Raw genomic sequence first — 16,827 nt, forward strand, 5'->3', positions numbered from 1 at the left:
GAAATCTGAAAAGTATCCCAATGAGGAGCTCTAGAGGGCCTCCAACCTCTACAACTAAGTTGGAATCTCCTGGCATTTCTGGCCGTGTAACGAAAGAAGGGGATGCTCTTCTCTCGGTGCCCTTCATCTATCCACTCCCATGCCCCTGGATCCCACTACAAGGATCTAATAGGAGAAACTCCATACAACCAAAGCCTCCAAGATCCAAGAGCCAGGACAACGGGGTTTGGATCAAGATACCACTGTGCGTCTCTACCCATCTCCATGGATCCTACAATCCTGACAGGCTGAAAAGTACTTGTCACTTGTTCACTGCGCAGAACGTGAGGAATGCCCTCCTTCGTCTGCACAACTAGAGAGCACCAGACCATGAGGACCTATGTACAGAGCACTTTGCACATGGACAAGCGGTCTTGGCCCCGGTTCTAGCGTAGCTGTTCAACCATGCCGTATGTTATAGATTCCCACCTACATGGAGCACTACCACCATTAGGCCTTATGGCAGAGACCCCATGGATACTGGGAACTACCGCACTCTCATGATTGGCCACACTCTGGATTAGATTTATGGATCGACACTGGAGAGGGCGATCAATAGTTATACAGAGGACCATGGACAGTGGGCTCTTGGGCAAGCAGGCTTCCGGAGACAGTATTCCACACTGGAACATATTTTTACCTTGAGAGCCATCATCGAGGAGGCGAAGTCGAGACACCAGAAGGTCCACACTTACTTTGTGGACTTTCGAAAGGATTTTGACACAGTCCCTCGCTCTCGCCTGATCAGTCGACTACAGGAGATACATCTCCCAGAGGTCATGATCTGGGGAATGATGAGTCTATGCGAGTCCGTTAGAGGGCGAGTCTGCGTTCTTGGGGGGCTCTCAAATCGGGTTGGGAGCACCATAGGGGTGAAGCAGGGCTGCGCCCTCTCACCGGCTCTATTCGGGCTATACATTGATGAGATCACATCCTTTGTTGATCGCGTAGGAGGAGAGGGCTCCCTATTGGCTCATTTAATGGTACAGATACTACTTTATGCAGATGAGATAGTCCTCATTTCGTCCTCAGCCGAGGGTTTGCAGAAACACTTGGAGGCCTTGGAGATGTTCTGCAGAGAGAGGGACCTGACAGGCAACCTTAGGAAAACCAAAGTTATGATCTTCAACACATCCCAAGCAGTGCTTCATCAACATTAATGTCAACATAGTTTCACTATATCGTGGGGAGCCAGTGGAGATACTGCAGTCCTACACATACCTAGGGGCAGTATTCATGGCACCAGGCTTCATGATGACCCATGCCGCCAGAGCACAACTCACACAAGGGAAGGGCCCACTGGCCCGATTAGAGAGACATTGCTTCCAGGCGCATTTCCGGGATTCACCGACGAAGGGCTGGCTTTTTGACACTCTCGTGAGACCGACTGCCATGTATGCAGCACCTTTTTGGGAGAGTGACCTTTCACCTACTGACTGGAAAGGATTTGAGAGGCTACAGATGATCATGGGATCTAGGATGATTCGGAGTAAGCTTTCAGTTCCCCATCAGATCTTACAGGTAGAGTTCGCCATGACCACTCCAAGTGGACGCCATCTTGCAAACTGTGATGATTCTCCACAAAGTTTGGGCCCTACCTCAGTGGAGATTACTGAGACTGGCACTGGAGTCATCCCGACGCCTGGCAGAGAGAGGCTTTGATACAACATGGTATGCGCGGGTGTCCACATGGTTTGATAGCCACGGTATTCAAATGGATAGGCTCTCCCCCTTTCAGTACAGCATGGATACACGAGCAGAGCTCCTTCCACATGATGAGATTAACCGCATCATATGGTTAGACCTTCTCTAGCTTCACACATGTCGGTCTTGGGGAGGGGATCAAGAGTTCCCCACCAAAACCCAGTTCTATCATGACCACTTTCTGAAGATATCAGAGCATGGTCTCATCATCAGGCCCAGTACCTCGAGGATAGAAGAGTCTCACACCTTGTGGATTGCTATCGGACAGATACGAGTCTCGTCCCACCTGTGCCTAGAGAGCAGCGGATGCACCATGGGGGAGGTTGAGACAGAGGAGCATTTTCTATGTGTTTGTCCGGCCTACTATGAGATACCATAGTCTCTTTCAGGAGGGGCTCGGCTTCGGACCACTCACTCGATTGATACATTTCCCCGATCAGGTTTGCATTGGGCTCTACCTGATTGAGATGCACGGACACAGGGATTCCCTTGTGCGGCAGGCCAGAGATCAGCTACAGTCGATGCCTCAGGACACCAAGCTAGACTAAGCACAGACACGTATCACTGATTTTTACGCATCCAAGCCAACGCCAGATGAGATCAAGGGGGAGGAGCTCAACGAGCCAAGAGCACTATGAATCAGCAGTGAGGCCGGTCACCACGATGTGGCTGGACGAGAGATGCGGAGACCACACACGACACGTGGGGCGACCAGAGCATGCACGATTGAGGTTCGACCTATCTCAGCCCTCCTCAGAGGAGACCGCCAAAGACAAGGCATTACTCTCGCTGTAACAGAGATCTAGGAGAGCACGCCCCCCGGCACCACGGGAGACAGCTCGACAGACACAGATACCTGAGCTCTTTGCATCACATCACAGGACCATGAGGTTACCTAGATATGTAGAACCTGAGCATGTACTAGGAGTGCTAGCCCTGAACACCTGACACTCTTCTATTCCTTTGCTACTCTAGTATTTTGTTCACTAGTTTAGCATGTAAGCACTTTAGCTTTAGCTTTCAGTTTTCAGTTTTCAGCAAGGGTCTTAGTGAACCCTTTGCTTCAGCTCTCAGTGGCTTGTATGAGGTACATTTTGGATTCACACTTTGTCTCATAGGCCCGCGAGGCCTCTTGTAGACGTTAATATATCTTTCTTTCTCTCTCTCTCTTTGCTGCTCCCCCGCCCGCCACTACAGCTCCTCCTCTGCTGCTACTGCAACTCCTCCGCCTGCAACTCTTCAGCCCGGCTGCCTCTCCGCCCTCACAGCCCCCGGCTGCCTCAGACGACCCCCCGCCGCCGGGCCTTCCGCCCCTCCTTGCTACAACCCCTCCTTGGTCCACCCCGCTCCCCCTCCGACCACCCCACCTTCAGCCATGCTGCCCTCCCTCGTTGGCGGGTCCCCTTCCGCCGCCCCCCTCCTTGCTCTGCCTCGCTCCCCCTCGGGCAGCCCTACCTTTTGCCTTGCTTCCCTTCCCTGCTGGTGGCTCCCCTCCCGTCGCTTCTGCCTCTGCGTCCCCGGCCGCCACACCGAACCACCCCCGCCTCTTCATCGAACCCTCGGGTCGAGACCCGGGTGTGCCTTCCGCCATGGGGGGGGGGGCTCGTGCTCCCACTCCCGCTCTTGCACTAGGACCTGTACAAAGGACATAGAAATCAGCCCAAAGAAATGGGGAAAGGAGATAAAGAGATGGACAAAACCAAGAAAAACGACCAAAAAAAACAGCAAACACAACTGAAACTCGAGGATGTGAACACATGCTACAACCGAAGCGGACTTGGGGTTGATAGCAAAGCAAAAGCGGGATCCACCTCAGACTTAGCTTCAGCCTCAGTCTCCACTTCTACTTCTACTTCTACTTCAGCCGCCGCTTAGCTTCAGTTTCAGCTCCAGTTTCAGCCCCCGCTACATCCTCACCTTCAGCTTCAGCTTCAGCCTTGGTTTCAGCTACAGCCTCTACATCCCCAGCTAAAGTTACGTCAGCAACATACCCATGGCATCAGCCTCTTCCCTCTCCCCTGGGATAGGGGGGTTGTCACAGATTGAATCCCTCCCTTCCTCTCCTATTACAGCCCTCTCACCGCTTATGACACCTACTTCAGAGGTGTCATACACTGCTCTGCATTATGCCTCGACCTTTCTCTCCCCTCTCCCGCTCAGCCAGCCTGTGCTCCCACACCCCGTTGAGCTCGCCTCATCCATGCCACTGTCATCTCCATATCGTACCTACTTCACCCAGTCACCATCCAGCCTCCGGCCTCATCCGCATACTTTTATGCCACAGCTCTTCCACTTTAAGCTAGGACACGGACGAGCTGACCCACCAGAGGCCTAGGAGACCTTGCTGATGGAGGTACAAAGTATCCGTGAGTGCGAGATGGAGCTGACACGCTTCGCAAAGAAGCAGGTCTGCTTCACCTAGAAGCAAGGCCGCGTCATACAAGAGCAGCTCATGCCATTCGGGACCAGGCTGATCTCATTCAGGGACTCAGACAAGATATCGCAGAGTCCCAGGGAGCATCCCAGTTGTTGAGGCATAGATCGCGAGCATGCAATATGTAAAGGAGACTTCTAGATGGGTCAACGTGGCCAAACGGGAACCTGCAAGGACAACCGTTTCGGCTACCCTCACGGAGCACCAACAAAGAGCCAGTAAGGCTCTCAATGTCACGGGGGCATGAAATTCTAAGTACTTTAATGTACTACAAGACCGTGACAACTTTGGTTTTAAAAGTCCAAGCGTGGGCTTAATAATGTGTAATTAAACACGGCATGGTGCCTAGCACATAAGTGTAATTAATCCCTAGGCCCAAAGGCATTCCAAGGAATTAAAAGACTGGTTGTTGGGAAATGATGATGTGGCATTTTTAATGGGTCCCCTAGAGGGCCATGTACCTTCAGTGGCCCCCCTAGAGTTCCAGGTGGCTCTAGTGCCTTCTACATGCTCCTTTGCCATTCCTGGACCTTCCAAGGCCTTCAAAACTTCACTTGTGTGGTTTTCTCTCTCATCTTCTCCCTTTGTTGAGATTTTGGACTGGTTTTTCAGCCTTCTTCAGCTCGATTCCGTTTTTCTTCATACCTCCTCACCCGTTTGGATTCCTCGACTTCCGTTTGGCCCGATGGCTTCCCCTCTGCCTCCCCTTCGTAGTGATATGCTTTTCGCTCCGTGTGTTTGGTAGAACGGGCGGAGCTGAGCACTTCTTTTGCTGGTCAAATTTGCAAAAGTGGCTTTTTCTGAACCTTTTTGCTTCTACCGCCTCCTGGGCCTCTCCTCTTGCAAAGCTACAACTTTCTGTTGAATTTCGAGTGGTCCCATGCGCTGGTTGACTGGTTTTTCTCAGTTTTGGAGGACTTTCCGGCGATGAAACTTCTCCAAAACCTTCTCAATGCATTCCTCTCTGAAGCACGCTTCTTTTGAGCCCAAGAACTCCCATTTCTTCGCGACAGAAGTGCTTCTTTTCGCATTTTTCAGTGGAATTCTTGCTGGTCGGCTCTTGTAAATGCTCTTTCTTCATGCTTTTGCACTCCTCTTTGGCTGAGAATGCAATTGGGCATTGGCTACTACGTCCTCTTGGTGATTGAGAACTTGGTTCGAGTTTTTAGGGCTTGGTGAGTTGTGATTTTGCTGATGCAATTTCTTTTTGTCATAAGCTATTGGTTGGCCTCCTATGCCGCCTCTTTCTTGGCTCACAGGTGCCCAGGCAGTGCTACATGAGTCATTCTTTGGTTGGGTACTTTGCTGATTTTATTTTGGAGCTTTGAAAAGCTTTGTGAATGCCATCTGGAAACCACTCAAAGAGAGTGTAGCTAGGGTGCAGTGTGATTGCATCTGGACAGCCAATGGAATTGCACTCGGAAAAGAGAATGCCCTTGGGTTGAGCCTATGGGTTAAGTGCACTTATGTGATGGTGTTCTATGCTTGAAAGCCTTGCGAAGGCTTAGTGAATTGGGGCTGCGTGCTCAGTTGCAGGGAAGGTCTCCCAGATGCAACTTGTAATCATTTCACTGTGAAATATAAAGAAATACCGAAAGGGGCGCCATGGTGTTTGGGGCCAATCGGGTGCACTTGTCTATGTTTGTTGAGCAGGGGCATTCTAGCCTCCTTCCCTTTTTCAGTGGTTTTGTTTGTGAACAAATGGGTAAATGCCAAATGGTGATCATGCAATGGTTAATAGTTGTGATATATGCTTTGTGAGCTGTAAATAAGTGTTGAAGTGATTAAAGGTTTAGTTCCACTGCCCTCTGAGTGATTAGAGGCCGGTTTCATTGGTTCCATTGCCGAAATACCACACACTCTTTCTCAAGAGGTGGGCCTCGGTAGTTTGGTGGAAGGATATCTTTGCTGCACTTTTTGACAGCTGAATATTACAACCATAAACATGGTGAGTACCCATGAGCAAGAGAGCTCCACAACTCCTCAAAGGAGAAGGCAGGAAAGCCTTAATGATCCAACTAGTGTAGGGAGCACAACAAATGCCTTTTGAGCAGGCCACACATGAAGCTACAACTGAGCTCAACGGTGATACTAGTTCTAGCAGTGAGTCCGATGATGCTACTATGTTGAATGCACAGCTTGCAAGTGCAGTGACTGCTTTGACTCAGCTGGCTCAAAATTTGGCTCAGATTGTGCAAACAAATGCCAAGAAGAAGAAGAAATCAAGAAAGCACAAGCACGGAAAGAGTGAGTACACACATGCATCAGCTTCTCATGGCGGACCGCACACTCATGCATCAGTTTCCCATGAGGGACAGCCATAAAAAATGACTCAGAAAGTGACTTCCAAGAGAGAGGAATCACCCAAAAGAGCACTTAAGAAAGAGGTACAAAAAGTACAGCCAGTGCAACAGTATGAGCAGCCAGCACAAGGCCTTGGTTTGGGTACTTCTACTCCTCAAAATAATAATGTGCAGTCCATAAATGTGGCTCAACCACCTCAGCCATATTTGAGGCAGCAACCTGAATATTTTGGTACAGATTCTATCTTTGATGCTATGTTGATTTCACCGCCAATTGGGCATAGAAAGCAAGCCATGTATGACAATGTGGGAATGCAGCCAGGCATGCAAGCCACAGCATATGCTCCCATGCCTAATGTTCAGCCAAGCATGGCTCTCCCTAGTGAAGGGAATGCTGCAAATATACAGCCATCTTTGGGAGAGCCAATATCAAATATATATCAAATTTAAGGATGGTGGTGAAGCAATACTTTTATTGGCCATCTTTGAGGAAAGATGTGGAAGAATATGTGAGAACATGCATGGTTTGTCAGAAAGTAAAGTTTGACAGGCAGAAATCATACTCACTGGCAGTAATTTGCCAGCAGTGCAGTCCGTCTTGTGCCAGACCTTTGACATGCTCCTACTGGACATGATGGATTGTGGACAATAATTTGCAGGTTTAGCAAACAAGCCCACTTTGTGCCAGTAAGAAAGATAATTACAGCAGATCAAATGGCCAAATTGTTTCTGCAGCATGTCTTCAAGTATCATGGGATGCCTGAATCCATAATCAGTGATAGAGATCCGAGGATGACCAGCCTCTTTTGGAGAGGGCTGTTTGAAAATATGGGCACTACTCTGAATTTTTCGTGATCTTTTCACCCTCAGTCTGATGGAAAATCGGAGCAGGAAAACTCTATCATCTTGGATATGTTTAAATGCTATGTCTCAGACCACAAAAGCAAATGGGAGCATTATTTGCCTTTGCTGGAATATGCTTACAATAATACGGTGCACACATCCACAGGTAAAGCACCTTTTGAAATAGTGGAAGCTACCAGGAAGATACCTCCCATTTTGCATACAAAAGAGAAAATCTTCGAAGCTGATCGTTTTGTGGAAAGCCTTGAAGAGGCTTACAAGAAGATCAAATATGCCTTGCAAAGAAGTCAGGACAAGCAGAAAAGAGCAGCAGATAAGCACCGCAGGGAATTGGTATTCACAAAAGGTGATTGGGTTTTGCTGCGTTTTCAGAAGGCAAGGCTGAAAAATAAGAAAGGCAAGGAAAGGTTGTACACAAAGCTGAACATGCGTTACTATGGTCCTTTCCAGGTTTCTGAAAAGATAGACGAGGTAGCTTACAGGCTGAAGTTGCCTCCGCATTGGAAGATACATAATGCCTTTCATGTGAGCTTATTAAAGCAATATCATGGAGATATTCCCGACGATTTACCTGATGAGGTGCAGCCTGAAGTGAAAGAACAGGATGAACTTCTGGTCCCAGAGCAGATTCTGGCACACAGAGATAGAAAGCTCAAGGGTAAAGTTATCCGTCGCTACTTGGTAAAATTTCAAAATTACCCATCACTCGATGCGAAATGGATGGAGGGAGGTGAACTGGCAGATTCACCTGTGATATTGCAGGTTTACCTTGATGCTTTCCAGTTAGAGCCGACTGCAGTCCGGGGACAACCAGGTGGGACTACTTGACTTTGCATCCGATTCCCTCATAGTACCAAAGTTAGATGCAGTTGAGCTCGGGATAGTGAGACACTCAGCAGATGCTCCACACGTCACAGGGTATGGCTGGCGCCTACTTGTGATGGGAGCAGTATATGATCTGATCATATCCAATGGCCTTCAGAGATGGCCATCATCCGATGGACTCACTTGTTTCCCACATGGAGGGGGGACAAGCACAGTGGACTACCTGATGGGCTCCCTTGCCTTCGCATCTAAGTTTCATGATTTTGTAGTACCCCCTCCCCCACTGGGTTCTAATCACTCATACCTGACATTCTGTATTCCCACTAGCAGGCCCGTCACAGAGAGAGTCCTCCATGCGCCTACTCGGATCCATGTTCACTTTGACCGGACTCTCGATCCAGTTTACGTGAGTCACTTAGCTCGAGAGCTTCCGATCCTACACCGAGCAGAGGTAGACCTTGCTCAAGTTTCAGCCACTTTGGCTTCAGTGGTACACAAGGCTGCCATCATATCTTTCCCTACGACTTGACCCACACCTGCTCCGACTAGGAAGATGCCTCAAAACCCTTGGTATGATGATGAGTGTAAGGAGATGAGAGCTCACCTCACACGCAAGCAGGCCCTGGGACACCTGACCTCGTCTGAGGTGCATCACATCTCACATCAGATGACATGACGTAAGAAGCAAACTTTTCTCACTCATAGGATTGATGAGGTGGTCGGATCCTTTTGAGGGGGAGACCCGACTATCGGCTGGGGACTCCTATCGAAGGGGAAACGGCCCATTTCTATCACGGACCCACAGATTTGGCACAAATATGCATGCTCCTTATATGACATTCTAGGTCAGATGCCAGCAGATATGTCCTCTATGCCTAGACCCACTACTTGTCACTTGTTTTTTTTTTTGGCAAGAAAAGTACTTCATTAAGTATGAATAAAAACTGCAGAGCAAGCTCAAGTGCGGAAGTACATCATGTCAAGCATGAGAAAAAACAGCTTAGAATGAGCAAACAAAAATCCAAGGTGGCGGCTGAAAATGCCACCTCATTCCTCCAGGAGAGTCAAAGAAGAAAGGAAAACCCCTCCAGACTCTGAGAAAAGCAACCCTCCTAGTAGTAGCAGTCCTAGAGGTTCCCTGTATGTTCGCCCAAATTGCCATCAAAGTGTGTATAGTATCTGCTCAGATACTAGCCATAGTCTGAGAAAGATGAACCTGGGAGTCCTCCAAAGCCTCTATACATCTGGCTCTCCAAATATGCCATGATGTAATACTAGCCAGAATCTCCAAAGATGTGTCGTGGGGAGCTCTGAATCGAGTAAACGTTACATCCCGGAGGGAGCATGACTCCACAAGGTGTCGTCGAACAAAGAAAGCTGTGTCCGTGTCATGTCCCTCGAAGAAAGCCTGTGAACTAGTGAGTGACAACCAAGCAACTGATCCCCAGGTCAAGAAGAAGGGTGCTCTATGAAAAATGCAAAGTATCCTAGCAACACCCTTCCAAATCGTCCTCGCCTGAGTGCACTCCCAAAGGGAGTGCTGCACTCACTCAACCGTTGAGTGGCATCGAGGACATGTAGGGTCAGCCCTGAACCTAGATCTCCACAGGTTCACTGCAATCCCTCCATGAGTAGTAAGTCAAATGAATAACATGATTTTCCTATTCTTGAGGGATTTCCAAAGGCTCCTCCAAAAGTTTTTTTGCATCTCTGCAGAAATCTGAAAAGTATCCCAATGAGGAGCTCTAGAGGGCCTCCAACCTCTACAACTAAGTTGGAATCTCCTGGCATTTCTGACCGTGTAACGAAAGAAGGGGATGCTCTTCTCTCGGTGCCCTTCATCTATCCACTCCCATGCCCCTGGATCCCACTACAAGGATCTAATAGGAGAACCTCCATACAACCAAAGCCTCCAAGATCCAAGAGCCAGGACAACGGGGTTTGGATCAAGATACCACTGTGCGTCTCTACCCATCTCCCTGTATCCTACAATGCTAACAGGCTGAAAAGTACTTGTCACTTGTTCACTGCGCAGAACGTGAGGAATGCCCTCCTTCGTCTGCACAACCAGAGAGCACCAGACCATGAGGAGCTATGTACAGAGCACTTTGCACATGGACAAGCGGTCTTGGCCCCGGTTCTAGCGTAGCTGTTCAACCATGCCGTATGTCATGGATTCCCACCTACTTGGAGCACTACCACCATTGTACCTTATGGCAGAGACCCCATGGATACAAGGAACTACCGCACTCTCATGATTGGCCACACTCTGGATAAGATTTATGGATCGACACTGGAGAGGGCGATCAATAGTTATACAGAGGACCATGGACAGTGGGCTCTTGGGCAAGCAGGCTTTCGGAGACAGTATTCCACACTGGAACATATTTTTACCTTGAGAGCCATCATCGAGGAGGCGAAGTCGAGACACCAAAAGGTCCACACTTACTTCGTGGACTTTCGAAAGGATTGTGACACATTCCCTCGCTCTCGCCTGATCAGTCGACTACAGGAGATGCATCTCCCAGAGTTCATGATCTGGGGAGTGATGAGTCTATATGAGTCCGTCAGAGGGCGAGTCCGCGTAGTTGGGGGGCTATCAGATCGGGTTGGGAGCACCATAGGGGTGAAGCAGGGCTGCCCCCTCTCACCAACTCTATTCGGGCTATACATTGATGAGATCACATCCTTTGTTGATCGCATAGGAGGAGAGGGCTCCCTATTGGCTGATTTAATGGTAAAGATACTACTTTATGCAGATGACATAGTCCTCATTTCGTCCTCAGCCGAGGGTTTGCAGAAACACTTGGAGGCCTTGGAGATGTTCTGCAGAGAGAGGGACCTGACAGTCAACCTTAGGAAAACCAAAGTTATGATCTTCAATACATCCCAAGCAGTGCTTCATCAACATCGACGTCAACATAGTTTCACTTATCGTGGGGAGCCAGTGGAGATAATGCAGTCCTACACATACCTAGGGGCATTATTCATCGGACCAGGCTTCACGATCACCCATGCCGCCAGAGCACAACTCACACGAGGGAAGGGCCCGCTGGCCCGATTAGAGAGACATTGCTTCCAGGCGCATTTCCAGGATTCACCGACGAAGGGCTGGCTTTTTGACACTCTCGTGAGACCGACTGCCATGCATGCAGCACCTTTTTGGGAGAGTGACCTTTCAGCTACTGATTGGAAAGGATTTGAGAGGCTACAGATGATCATGGGATCTGGGATGATTCGGAGTAAGCCTTCAATTCCCCATCAGATCTTACAGGCAGAGTTCGCCATGACCTCTCCAAGTGGACACCATCTTCCAAACTGTGATGTTTCTCCACAAAGTTTGGGCCCTACCTCAGTGGAGATTACTGAGAATGGCACTGGAGTCATCCCGACCCCTGGCAGAGAGAGGCTTTGATACAACATGGTATGCGCGGGTGTCCACATGGTTTGATAGCCACGGTATTCAAATGGATAGGCTCTCCCCCTTTCAGTACAGCATGGATACACGAGCGGAGCTCCTTCCACATGATGAGATTAACCGCATCATACGGTTAGACCTTCTCTAGCTTCACACATCTCGGGGTTGGGGAGGGGATCAAGAGTTCCCCACCAAAACCCAGTTCTATCATGACCACTTTCTGAGGATATCAGAGCATGGTCTCATCATCAGGCCCAGTACCTCTAGGATAGGAGAGTCTCACACCTTGCGGATTGCTATCGGACAGATACGAGTCTCGTCCCACCTGTGCCTAGAGAGCAGCGGATGCACCATGGGGGAGGTTGAGACAGAGGAGCATTTTCTATGTGTTTGTCCGGCCTACTATGAGATACCATAGTCTCTTTCAGGAGGGGCTCGGCTTCGGACCACTCACTCGATTGATACATTTCCCCGATCAGGTTTGCATTGGGCTCTACCTGATTGAGATGCACGGACACAGGGATTCCCTTGTGCGACAGGCCAGAGATCAGCTACAGTGGATGCCTCAGGACACCAAGCTAGACCAAGCACAGACACGTATCACTGATTTTCATGCATCTGAGCCAACGCCAGATGAGATCGAGGGGTAGGAGCTCAAGGAGCCAAGAGCACTATGAATGAGCAGTGAGGCCGGTCACCACGATGTGGCTCGACGAGAGACGCGGAGACCACACACGACACGTGGGGCGACCAGAGCATGCACGATTGAGGTTCGACCTATCTCAGCCCTCCTCAGAGGAGACCGCCAAAGACAAGGTATTACTCTCGCTGTAACAGAGATCTAAGAGAGAGCACGCCCCCTGGCACCACGGGAGACAGCTCGACAGACACAGATACCTGAGCTCTTTGCATCACATCAGAGGACCATGAGGTTACCTAGATATGTAGAACCTGAGCATGTACTAGGAGTGCTAACCCTGAGCACCTGACACTCTTCTATTACTTTGCTACTCTAGTATTTTGTTCACTAGTTTAGCATGTAAGCACTTAGCTTTCGCTTTCAGTTTTCAGTTTTCAGCAAGGGTCTTAGTGAACCCTTTGCTTCAGCTCTCAGTGGCTTGTATGAGGTACATTTTAGATTCACACTTTGTCTCATAGGCCCGTGAGGCCTCTTGCAGACGTTAATATATCTTTCTTTCTCTCTCTCTCTCTCTTTGCTGCTCCCCCGCCCGCCACTACAGCTCCTCCTCCGCTGCTACTGCAGCTCCTCCGCCTGCAACTATTCAGCCCGGCTGCCTCTCTGCCCTCACAGCCCCCGGCTGCCTCAGACGACCCCCCCCCGGCCCCCACGTTCCGCCCCTCCTTGCAACAACCCTTCCTTGGTCCACCCCGCTCCCCCTCCGACCACCCCACCTTCAGCCATGCTGCCCTCCCTCGTTGGCGGGTCCCCTTCCGCCGCCCCCCTCCTTGCTCTGCCTCGCTCCCCCTCGGGCAGCCCTACCTTCTGCCTTGCTGCCCTTCCCTGCTGGTGGCTCCCCTCCCGTCGCTTCTGCCTCTGCGTCCCCGGCCGCCACACCGAACCACCCCCGCCTCTTTATCGAACCCTCAGGTCGAGCCCCGGGTGTGCCTTCCGCCATGGGGGGGGGGGCTCGTGCTCCCACTCCCGCTCTTGCACTAGGACCTGTACAAAGGACATAGAAGTCAGCCCAAAGAAATGGGGAAAGGAGATAAAGAGATGGACAAAACCAAGAAAACGACCAAAAAAAACAGCAAACACAACAACTGAAACTCGAGGATGTGAACACATGCTACAACCGAAGCGGACTTGGGGTTGATAGCAAAGCAAAAGCGGGATCCACCTCAGACTTAGCTTCAGCCTCAGTCTCCACTTCTACTTCTACTTCTACTTCAGCCGCCGCTTAGCTTCAGTTTCAGCTCCAGTTTCAGCCCCCGCTACATCCTCACCTTCAGCTTCAGCTTCAGCCTTGGTTTCAGCTACAGCCTCTACATCCCCCCAGCTACAGTTACGGCAGCGATATACCAATGGCATCAGCCTCTTCCCTCTCCCCTAGGATAGGGGGGTTGGCACAGATTGAATCCCTCCCTTCCTCTCCTATTACAGCCCTCTCACCGCTTATGACACCTACTTCAGAGGTGTCATACACTGCTCTGCATTATGCCTCGACCTTTCTCTCCCCTCTCCCGCTCAGCCAGCCTGTGCTCCCACACCCCGTTGAGCTCGCCTCATCCATGCCACTGTCATCTCCATATCGTACCTACTTCACCCAGTCACCATCCAGCCTCCGGCCTCATCCGCATACTTTTATGCCACAGCTCTTCCACTTTCAGCTAGGACACGAACGAGCTGACCCACCAGAGGCCTAGGAGACCTTGCTGATGGAGGTACAAAGTATCCGTGAGTGCGAGATGGAGCTGACACGCTTCGCAAAGAAGCAGGTCTGCTTCACCTAGGAGCAAGGCCGCGTCATACAAGAGCAGCTCATGCCATTCAAGACCACATTCAAGACCACGCTGATCTCATTCAGGGACTCAGACAAGATATCTCGCAACCCCGGCAGAAGGTCACCGCCATACGCAGAGTCCTAGGGAGCACCCCAGTTGTTGAGGCATAGATCGCGAGCATGCAATGTGTAAAGGAGACTTCTAGATGGGTCAACGTGGCCAAACAGGAACCTACAAGGACAACCGTTTCGGCTACCCTCACGGAGCACCAGCAAAGAGCCAGTAAGGCTCTCAATGTCACGGGGGCGTGAAATTCTAAGTACTTTAATGTACTACAAGACCGTGACAACTTTGGTTTGAAAAGTCAAAGCGTGGGCTTAATAATGTGTAATTAAACGCGGCATGGTGCCTAGCACATAAGCGTAATTAATCCCTAGGCCCAAAGGCATTCCAAGGAATTAAAAGAGTGGTTGTTGGGAAATGATGATGTGGCATTTTTAATGGGCCCCCTAGAGGGCCATGTACCTTCAGTGGCCCCCCTAGAGTTCTAGGTGGCTCTAGTGCCTTCTACATGCTCCTTTGCCATTCCTGGACCTTCCTGGGCCTTCAAAACTTCACATGTGTGGTTTTCTCTCTCATCTTCTCCCTTTGTTGAGATTTTGGACTAGTTTTTCAGCCTTCTTCAGCTCAATTCCGTTTTTCTTCATACCTCCTCACCCGTTTGGATTCCTCGACTTCCGGTTGGCCCGATGGCTTCCCCTCTGCCTCCCCTTCGTAGTGATATGCTTTTCCCTCCGTGTGTTTGGTAGAACGGGCGGAGCTGAGCACTTCATTTGCTGGTCGAATTTGCAAAAGTGGCTTTTTCTGGACGTTTTTGCTTCTACCGCCTCTTGGGCCTCTCCTCTTGCAAAGCTACAGCTTTCTGTTGAATTTCGAGTGGTCCCACGCGCTGGTTGACTGGTTTTTCTCAGTTTTGGAGGACTTTCCGGCGATGAAACTTCCCCAAAACCTTCTCAATGCATTCCTCTCTGAAGCACGCTTCTTTTGAGCCCAAGAACTCCCATTTCTTCGCGAGAGAAGTGCTTCTTTTTGCATTTTTCAGTGGAATTCTTGCTGGTCGGCTCTTGTAAATGCTCTTTCTTCATGCCTTTGCACTCATCTTTGGCTGAGAATGCAATTGGGCATTGGCTACTATGTCCTCTTGGCGATTGAGGACTTGGTTCGAGTTTTCAGGGCTTGGCGAGTTGTGATTTTACTGTTGCAATTTCTTTTTGCCATAAGCTATTGGTTGGCCTCGTGTGCCGCCTCTTTCTTGGCTCACAGGTGCCCAGGCAATGCTACATGAGTCATTCTTTGGTTGAGTACTTTGCTGATTTTATTTTGGAGCTTTGAAAAGCTTTGTGAATGCCATCTGGAAACCACTCAAAGAGAGTGCAGCAGCTAGGGTGCAGTGTGATTGCATCTGGACAGCCAATGGAATTGCACTCGGAAAAGAGAATGCCTTTGGGTTGAGCCTATGGGTTAAGTGCACTTATGTGATGGTGTTCTATGCTGGAAAGCCTTGCGAAGGCTTAGTGAATTGGGGCTACGTGCTCAGTTGCAGGGAAGGTCTCCCAGATGCAACTTGTAATCATTTCACTGTGAAATATAAAGAAATACCAAAAGGAGCGCCACGGTGTTTGGGGCCAATCGGGTGCACTTCTCTATGTTTGTTGAGCAGGGGCATTCTAGCCTCCATCCCTTTTTCAGTGGTTTTGTTTGTGAACAAATGGGTAAATGCAAAATGGTGATCATGCAACGGTTAATGGTTGTGATATATGCTTTGTGAGCTGTAAATAAGTGCTGAAGTGATTAAAGGTTTAGTTCCACTGCCCTCTGAGTGATTAGAGGCCGGTTTCACTCAACATCAGAGTCCGTGGGATCGTGCGCACTAAGGCTACACTGATGACAGATGCGACTGTCTTCGTGGCTGCTACTCTGGGCGTAGCTAAGCACAGGATCGAGAGAGTGTGGCAGGTGGGGAGAGACCCCAACTGAGAGCAGCCGCTGATCATACAGTTCGATGACGCTCAGGCACAACTTTCAGCTTTACGGTGCGGGTCAGTCCTCCAAGATCAGTTAGCGATCTCCATGGATGATGACCTCACCTCCTACAGATTGAGGAGAGGCGCTCCCTGTTGCAGCAACAGGATCAGGCCTGTAAAGATGGGAAGTGGGCAGTAGTACGAGATGGACGACTTCTTATAGGCCCCCAGCTCCCCTCCCACATAGGAAGGCGGGATCTATGAGACTCAGATCTCCAAGACCCTATCCTGCACCATTTGGAACTGTAATGGTACCTTATGGTCAAAATCAAGGTATCATCGACTGGTACGTAGAAAGAAACTCGATTTTGTTCGCTGGAATGAGGAACTACTGAGAACATTTTTATTAGTAACAACTCTAAGGACTGTTGGCGGAGATTTCTAGAGGGACGGTCCCCCTCACCACTCGCTGACACTCAGGTCTGGTATAACTATGCACACACACTATATGACATCCCAAATCAGCCAGTCCCTGACCTCTCACATATGGCAGTTCCAGGTCTCCTCACATAGACTTCGTATCGAGAGCGGCAAAGCAGAGGGCCTACCTAGGGAGAGGCGCATATGCACATTATGCGACATGCAGGAGGTTGAGACGGAGGAGCACTTCATCTTTAGGTGCCCTGTTTACTATGAGATCCGAGGGCGTTTCTATTGTCTCTTCAGAAATAGCTCTAGGGTTTTGTCCCGATT

The 16,827-nt window shown here is 49.8% G+C and overlaps 1 protein-coding gene across 4 annotated transcripts in view; it reads right to left on the minus strand.

The window, feature by feature from the left end:
• Positions 1–16,827, minus strand: part of LOC147884090 (purple acid phosphatase 10-like) — a 91,398-nt gene that overhangs the window by 35,188 nt on the left and 39,383 nt on the right. The window lies entirely within an intron of this gene.

The sequence above is a fragment of the Dipteris shenzhenensis genome, chromosome 27 (genome assembly GCF_047967505.1).
Source record: "Dipteris shenzhenensis isolate YYH24624 ecotype China chromosome 27, Dip_SZ_1.0, whole genome shotgun sequence".
Lineage (NCBI taxonomy): Eukaryota > Viridiplantae > Streptophyta > Polypodiopsida > Gleicheniales > Dipteridaceae > Dipteris > Dipteris shenzhenensis.